This window comes from Petromyzon marinus, chromosome 80 (genome assembly GCF_048934315.1).
Source record: "Petromyzon marinus isolate PM22_M1 ecotype Great Lakes invasive population chromosome 80, UKy_Petmar_22M1.pri1.0, whole genome shotgun sequence".
Lineage (NCBI taxonomy): Eukaryota > Metazoa > Chordata > Hyperoartia > Petromyzontiformes > Petromyzontidae > Petromyzon > Petromyzon marinus.
The window spans coordinates 8,947,823-8,957,160 of record NC_133746.1 but is presented as its reverse complement, the minus strand read 5'-3'; the positions used below and the strand labels follow the sequence as shown (position 1 = coordinate 8,957,160).

General features: G+C 43.4%; 1 protein-coding gene across 1 annotated transcript in view; it reads left to right on the top strand.

Moving 5' to 3' along the window:
* Positions 1-824: 824 nt before the first annotated feature.
* LOC116937787 (carnitine O-palmitoyltransferase 1, liver isoform-like) overlaps positions 825-9,338 on the top strand; it is a 142,724-nt gene continuing 134,210 nt past the window's right edge. Inside the window, exon 1 of the mRNA XM_076057228.1 lies at positions 825-1,019. The gene's annotated coding sequence lies outside the window, so the exon portion shown is untranslated. The remainder of the gene's footprint in view (positions 1,020-9,338) is intronic.

Genomic DNA, 9,338 nt, shown 5'->3' with positions numbered 1-9,338 from the left:
TCAATGCGACCGCCTCCCCACCAGCATGCGGCGACGTCATTACGGGGGGGGGTGGGGCGGAGCGATCTTGCGTAATGACGTCATCGCGCACGCGGTCAATGCGACCGCCTCCCCACCAGCATACGACCAACGTCATTACGGGGAGGGGGGGTGGGGCGGAGCGACCTTGCGTAATGACGTCACTGCGCACGCGGGTCAATGCGACCGCCTCCCAACCCGCATGCGGCAACGTCATTACGGGGGGGTGGGGCGGAGCGACCTTGCGTAATGACGTCATCGCGCACGCGGTCAATGCGACCGCCTCCCCACCAGCATGCGGCGACGTCATTACGGGGAGGGGGGTGGGGCGGAGCGACCTTGCGTAATGACGTCACCGCGCACGCGGTCAATGCGACCGCCTCCCCACCAGCATGCGACCAACGTCATTACGGGGAGGGGGGTGATGCTGAGGAACCTTGCGTAATGACGTCACCGCGCACGCGGTCAATGCGACCGCCTCCCCCCCTCGCATGCGGCAACGTCATTACGGAGAGGGGGGGTGGGGCGGAGCGACCTTGCGTAATGACGTCACCGCGCACGCGGGTCAAGGCGACCGCACCCCCCACCCCCTCACCACCCGCACGCGACCAACGTCGTAACAGAGGGTGGGGCGGAGCGACCTTGCGTAATGACGTCACCGCGCACCGCGCTCAAAGCGACCGGCGCGTGACGTCAACGCGTCGCTGTCTCTCCCCGGGGCCCCCCCCCGAGGTTGGTGAGTGTCGCGCGCTTCTCTTTTGTTGGCGGGAAGGGCGGGCGGCGCGCGCGCGCGTAGTGGTGGGTGGGGGTTGATTTCGTGAGGGGAATTTTTTTTTAATGTATTGAGAATTTTTTTTAAAAAAAAATTATGATAATGTTCTGCTGCTGCTGTTGTTGTTATTACTTTATATAATTCGAGCGGTCACACGCACACGACGCAGAGTCTCGCCGCGCGGATTGTCGCGTGTCACGGCAGCCTGAGCTTCTTGTCAAATTAAAGGGTAACTCACACCACACACTACACACACTATACACACTATACACATACACCATACACACACTACACACACACACTACACACACACTATACACACTATACACACACCACACCACACACCATACACACACTACACACACCATACACGCCATACACACATACACCATACACACACTACACACACTATACACACACTACACACACACACTACACTATACATACACCACACAACACACCACACACACCATACACGCACACATACCATACACACACTACACACACACCACACACACTACACACACACACCATACACACTACACACACCATACACACCACACACACACATACACCATACACACACACCATACACACCCTACACACACACCATACACGCCATACACACACTACACACACACCACACACACCATACACACACAACACACACACCACACACACACCACACACACTACACACCATACACACACTACACACACACATACACCATACACACACTACACACCATACACACACTACACACACACATACACCATACACACACACCATACACACACTACACACACACACCATACACACTCCATACACACACACCATACACACACACCATACACACTACACACACACTACACACACAACACACACACTACACACACACTATACACACCACACACACCATACACACACACTACACACACACCACACACACTACACACACACCACACACACTACACACACACCACACACACTACACACACTACACACACACTATACACACACCACACCACACACTACACACACGCCATACACACACACTACACACACACCACACACACACTACACACACACTATACACACACCATACACACACTATACACACACTACACACACACACCACACACACACCATACACACACCATACACGCACACACACCATACACACACTACACACACACACTACACACACACACCATACACACCACACACACAACACACACACCATACACACCATACACACCATACACACACCACACACACTACACACATACACCATACACACACCACACACACACACTATACACACCCCACACACCACACACACCACACACACACACGCACACCACATACACCATACACACACCACACACCACACACAAACCACACACACTCACACCACACACACCACACACACCATACACACACATACACCACACACACCACACACACCACACACACCACACACACGCCACACACACCACACACACAAACCACACACACTACACAATACACCATACACACACCACACACACACACTACACACACCACACACACACCATACACACTACACACACCACACACACACACACACCACACACACACCATACACACACACACCATACACACTACACACACACCACACACCATACACACATACACCATACACACTACACACATACACCATACACACCACACACACCCCACACACAACACACACACGATTTTTTTGTTCACAATGAGGGTGATGGTGGTGATGAGGGTGATGGTGGTGATGAGGATGATGGTGGTGCTGATGATGGTGGTGCTGATGATGGTGGTGCTGATGATGGTGGTGCTGATGATGGTGGTGCTGATGATGCTGATGGTGGTGATGAGGATGGTGATGGTGGTGATGAGGATGATGCTGCTGATGGTGATGGTGGTGATGAGGATGTTGCTGTTGATGGTGGTGATGATGATGATGTTGCTGATGATGGTGATGATGATGTTGTTGATGATGGTGATGATGTTGTTGCTGATGGTGGTGATGAGGATGTTGCTGCTGCTGCTGATGGTGGTGGTGATGATGAGGATGTTGCTGCTGATGGTGATGATGAGGATGCTGTTGATGGTAGTGATGATGATGATGTTGCTGATGATGGTGATGATGTTGCTGATGGTGATGGTGGTGATCAGGATGTTGCTGCTGATGGTGATGGTGGTGATGATGAGGATGTTGCTGCTGATGGTGGTGATGATGCTGCTGATGGTGATGACGATGCTGCTGATGGTGATGATGATGCTGCTGATGGTGATGATGCTGCTGATGGTGATGATGATGCTGCTGATGGTGATGATGATGCTGCTGATGGTGATGATGATGCTGCTGATGGTGATGATGCTGCTGATGGTGATGATGATGTTGCTGATGGTGATGATGGTGGTGATGATGATGATGCTGCTGATGGTGATGATGATGATGCTGATGATGATGCTGATGGTGATGATGCTGCTGATGGTGATGATGATGCTGCTGCTGATGATGGTGATGATGATGCTGCTGCTGTGTATTGTGGGAGGGAACTCCCAGCGACTCCTTCCTGGCACAGAGCCCAGTGGGTGAAATGGCAACTCGCATTCTCTCTCTCATTGTAATCTCTCATTGTAATCTCTCATTGTAATCTCTCTCATTATAATATCTCATTGTAATCTCTCTCATTATAATATCTCATTGTAATCTCTTTCTCATTGTAATCTCAGTGTAATCTCTCTCACAATGTAATCTCTCACAATATAATCTCTCTCATTGTAATCTCTCATTGTAATCTCTTTCTCATTGTAATCTCTCATTGTAATCTCTTTCTCATTGTAATCTCATTGTAATCTCTCTCACAATGTAATCTCTCTCACAATGTAATCTCTCTCACTCTCATTGTAATCTCTCACAGTGTAATCTCTCTCACTCTCATTGTAATCTCTCTCACTCTCATTGTAATCTCTCACAATGTAATCTCTCTCACTCTCAATGTAATCTCTCACTCTCAATGTAATCTCTCTCACAATGTAATCTCTCTCTCATTGTAATATCTCTCACTCTCAATGTAATCTCTCTCACTCAATGTAATCTCTCTCACTCTCATTGTAATCTCTCTCATTGTAATCTCTCATTGTAATCTATCTCACTCTCATTGTAATCTCTCTCAATGTAATCTCTCTCATTGTAATCTCTCTCACTCTCAATGTAATCTCTCTCAATGTAATCTCTCTCATTGTAATATCTCTGACTCTCAATGTAATCTCTCTCACTCAATGTAATCTCTCTCACTCTCAATGTAATCTCTCTCACTCGCCATGTAATCTCTCTCACTCTCAATGTAATCTATCTCACTCTTGATGGTAGTGATGATGATGTTGCTGATGATGGTGATGATGTTGCTGATGGTGATGGTGGTGATCAGGATGTTGATGGTGATGGTGGTGATGATGAGGATGTTGCTGCTGATGGTGGTGATGATGCTGCTGCTGATGGTGATGATGATGCTGCTGAAGGTGATGATGATGATGCTGATGGTGATGATGATGATGCTGCTCATGGTGGTGATGATGATGAGGATGTTGCTGATGTGATGATGCTGCTGCTGATGGTGATGATGATGCTGCTGATGGTGATGACGATGCTGCTGATGGTGATGATGCTGCTGATGGTGATGATGATGATGCTGCTGATGGTGATGATGATGATGCTGCTGATGGTGATGATGATGCTGCTGATGGTGATGATGATGCTGCTGATGGTGATGATGATGCTGCTGATGGTGATGATGATGATGCTGCTCATGGTGGTGATGATGATGAGGATGTTGCTGATGTGATGATGATGATGCTGCTGCTGATGGTGATGATGATGCTGCTGATGGTGATGATGATGCTGCTGATGGTGATGATGCTGCTGATGGTGATGATGATGCTGCTGATGGTGATGATGATGCTGCTGATGGTGATGACGATGCTGCTGATGGTGATGATGATGCTGCTGATGGTGATGATGCTGCTGATGGTGATGATGATGCTGCTGATGGTGATGATGATGCTGCTGATGGTGATGATGATGCTGCTGATGGTGATGATGCTGCTGATGGTGATGATGATGTTGCTGGTGGTGATGATGATGATGGTGGTGATGATGGTGATGATGGTGATGATGATGGTGGTGATGGTGGTGATGATGATGATGATGCTGCTGATGGTGATGATGATGGTGATGATGATGATGCTGATGATGATGATGCTGATGATGATGCTGATGATGATGCTGATGGTGATGATGATGCTGATGATGATGCTGCTGATGATGATGATGCTGCTGATGATGATGATGGTGATGATGATGATGGTGATGCTGATGGTGATGATGATGATGCTGCTGATGATGATGATGCTGCTGCTGATGATGATGATGCTGATGATGCTGCTGCTGTGTATTGTGGGAGGGAACTCCCAGCGACTCCTTCCTGGCACAGAGCCCAGTGGGTGAAATGGCAACTCGCATTCTCTCTCATTGTAATCTCTCATTGTAATCTCCATTGTAATCTCTCATTGTAATCTCTCATTGTAATCTCTTTCTCATTGTAATCTCTCATTGTAATATCTCATTGTAATATCTCATTGTAATCTCTCTCATTGTAATCTCTCATTGTAATCTCTCATTGTAATCTCTCTCATTGTAATCTCTCATTGTAATCTCTTTCTCATTGTAATCTCACAATGTAATCGCTCTTACAATGTAATCTCTCTCACAATGTAATCTCCCTCACAATGTAATCTCTCTCACAACGTAATCTCTCTCCCACTCATTGTAATCTATCCTTGTAATCTCTCTCATTGTAATCTCTCATTGTAATCTCTTTCTCATTGTAATCTCATTGTAATCTCTCTCACAATGTAATTTCTCTCACAATGTAATCTCTCTCACAATGTAATCTCATTGTAATCTCTTTCTCATTGTAATCTCTCTCAATGTAATCTCTCTCAATGTAATCTCTCATTGTAATCTCTCTCACTCTCAATGTAATCTCTCATTGTAATCTCTCTCATTGTAATCTCTCTCATTGTAATCTCTCTAATTGTAATCTCTCTCACTCTCAATGTAATCTCTCTTTGTAATCTCATTGTAATCTCTCTCATAGTAATCTTTCTCACAATGTAATCTTTCTCACAATGTAATCTCTCTCATTGTAATCTCTCTCATTGTAATCTCTCACTCTCATTGTAATCTCTCTCATTGTAATCTCTCTCACTCTCAATGTAATCTCTCTCATTGTAATCTCTCTCATTGTAATCTCTCACTCTCATTGTAATCTCTCTCATTGTAATCTCTCTCACTCTCAATGTAATCTCATTGTAATCTCTCAATGTAATCTCTCATTGTAATCTCTCTCATTGTAATCTCTCTCATTGTAATCTCTCTAATTGTAATCTCTCTCACTCTCAATGTAATCTCTCATTGTAATCTCTCTCACTCTCAATATAATCTCTCATTGTAATCTCTCTCACTCTCAATGTAATCTCTCTCACTCTCAATGTAATCTCTCACTCTCAATGTAATCTCTCTCACAATGTAATCTCTCTCACAATGTAATCTCTCTCACAATGTAATCTCTCTCACAATGTAATCTCTCTCACAATGTAATCTCTCTCACAATGTAATCTCTGTCATTGTAATCTCTCTCATTGTAATCTCTCACAACGTAATCTCTCATTGTAATCTCTCTCACAATGTAATCTCTCATTGTAATCTATCTCACTCTCAATGTAATCTCTCTCACAATGTAATCTCTCTCACTCTCAATGTGATCCCTCACTCAATGTAATCACAATGTAATCTCTCTCACTCAATGTAATCCCCTCACTCTCAATGTAATCTCTCACAACGTAATCTCTCTCACTCTCAAAGTAATCTCTCTCACTCTCAAAGTAATCTCTCACTCTCAATGTAATCTCTCTCACTCTCAATGTAATCTCTCTCACAATGTAATCTCTCTCACTCTCAATGTAATCTCTCTCACTCTCAATGTAATCTCTCTCACAATGTAATCTCTCTCACTCTCAATATAATCTCTCATTGTAATCTATCTCACTCTCAATGTAATCTCTCTCACTCTCAATGTAATCTCTCTCACTCTCAATGTAATCTCACTCTCAATGTAATCTCTCTCACTCTCAATGTAATCTCTCTCACTCTCAATGTAATCTCTCTCTCAATGTAATCTCTCTCACTCTCAATGTAATCTCTCTCACAACGTAATCTCTCTCACTCTCAATGTAATCTCTCTCTCACATTGTAATCTCTCTCACTCTCAATGTAATCTCTCTCACTCTCAATGTAATCTCTCTCACTCTCAATGTAATCTCTCTCACTCTCAATGTAATCTCTCTCACTCTCAATGTAATCTCTCACTCAATGTAATCTCTCTCAATGTAATCTCTCTCATTGTAATCTCTCACTCACAATGTAATCTCTCTCACTCTCAATGTAATCTCTCACTCTCAATGTAATCTCTCTCATTGTAATCTCTCTCACTCTCAATGTAATCTCTCTCACTCTCAATGTAATCTCTCACAGCGTAATCTCTCTCACTCTCAATGTAATCTCTCTCACTCTCAATGTAATCTCTCTCACTCTCAATGTAATCTCTCACAGCGTAATCTCTCTCACTCTCAATGTAATCTCTCTCAATGTAATCTCTCTCACTCTCAATGTATTCTCTCTCAATGTAATCTCACCCTCAATGTAATCTCACTCTCAATGTAATCTCTCTCACTCTCAATGTAATCTCTCACAGCGTAATCTCTCTCACTCTCAATGTAATCTCTCTCACTCTCAATGTAATCTCTCTCACTCTCAATGTAATCTCTCTCACAATGTAATCTCTCTCACTCTCAATGTAATCTCTCTCACTCTCAATGTAATCTCTCTCACTCTCAATGTAATCTCTCTCACAATGTAATCTCTCTCACTCTCAATGTAATCTCTCTCACAATGTAATCTCTCTCACTCTCAATGTAATCTCTCTCATTGTAATCTCTCTTACTCTCAATGTAATCTCTCTCACAATGTAATCTCTCTCATTGTAATCACTCTCAATGTAATCTCTCTCACTCTCAATGTAATCTCTCTCACTTTCAATGTAATCTCTCACTCTCAATGTAATCTCTCTCACTCTCAATGTAATCTATCTCACTCTCAATGTAATCTCTCTCACAATGTAATCTCTCTCACAATGTAATCTTTCTCACAACGTAATCTCTCTCACTCTCAATGTAATCTCTCTCACTCTCAATGTAATCTCTCTCACTTTCAATGTAATCTCTCACTCTCAATGTAATCTCTCTCACTCTCAATGTAATCTCTCTCACTCTCAATGTAATCTCTCTCACAATGTAATCTCTCTCACAATGTAATTTCTCACACTCTTAATGTAATCTCTCTCACTCTCAATGTAATCTCTCTCACTCTCAATGTAATCTCTCTCACAACGTAATCTCTCACTCTCAATGTAATCTCTCACTCTCAATGTAATCTCTCTCACTCTCAATGTAATCTCTCTCTCAATGTAATCTCTCTCAATGTAATCTCTCACATTGTAATCTCTCTCACTCATTGTAATCTCTCTCACAATGTAATCTCTATCACTCTCAATGTAATCTCTCTCATTGTAATCTCTCTCACTTTCAATGTAATCTCTCACTCTCAATGTAATCTCTCTCACTCTCAATGTAATCTCTCTCACTCTCAATGTAATCTCTCTCACAATGTAATCTCTCTCACAATGTAATCTCTCACTCTCAATGTAATCTCTCTCACTCTCAATGTAATCTCTCTCACTCTCAATGTAATCTCTCACTCTCAATGTAATCTCTCACTCTCAATGTAATCTCTCTCACTCTCAATGTAATCTCTCTCACTCTCAATGTAATCTCTCTCACTCTCAATGTAATCTCTCTCAATGTAATCTCTCACATTGTAATCTCTCTCACTCTCATTGTAATCTCTCTCACAACGTAATCTCTCTCTCAATGTAATCTCTCTCACTCTCAATGTAATCTATCTCACTCTCAATGTAATCTCTCTCACTACATTTGTAGCAGCAGCTACCACATTTGTAGTAGCAGCAGATACCACATTTGTAGTATCAGCTACCACATTTGTAGTATCAGTTACCACATTTGTAGTATCAGCTACCACATTTGTAGTAGCAGCAGCTACCACATTTGTAGTATCAGCTACCACATTTGTAGTAGCAGCTACCACATTTGTAGTAGCAGCAGCTACCACATTTGTAGTATCAGCTACTACAAATGTAGTAGCAGCTACCACATTTGTAGTATCAGCTACCACATTTGTAGTAGCAGCAGCTACCACATTTGTAGTAGCAGCAGCTACCACATTTGTAGTATCAGCTACCACATTTGTAGTATCAGCTACCACTTTTGTAGTAGCAGCTACCACATTTGTAGTGGCAGCTACCACATTTGTAGTATCAGCTACCAC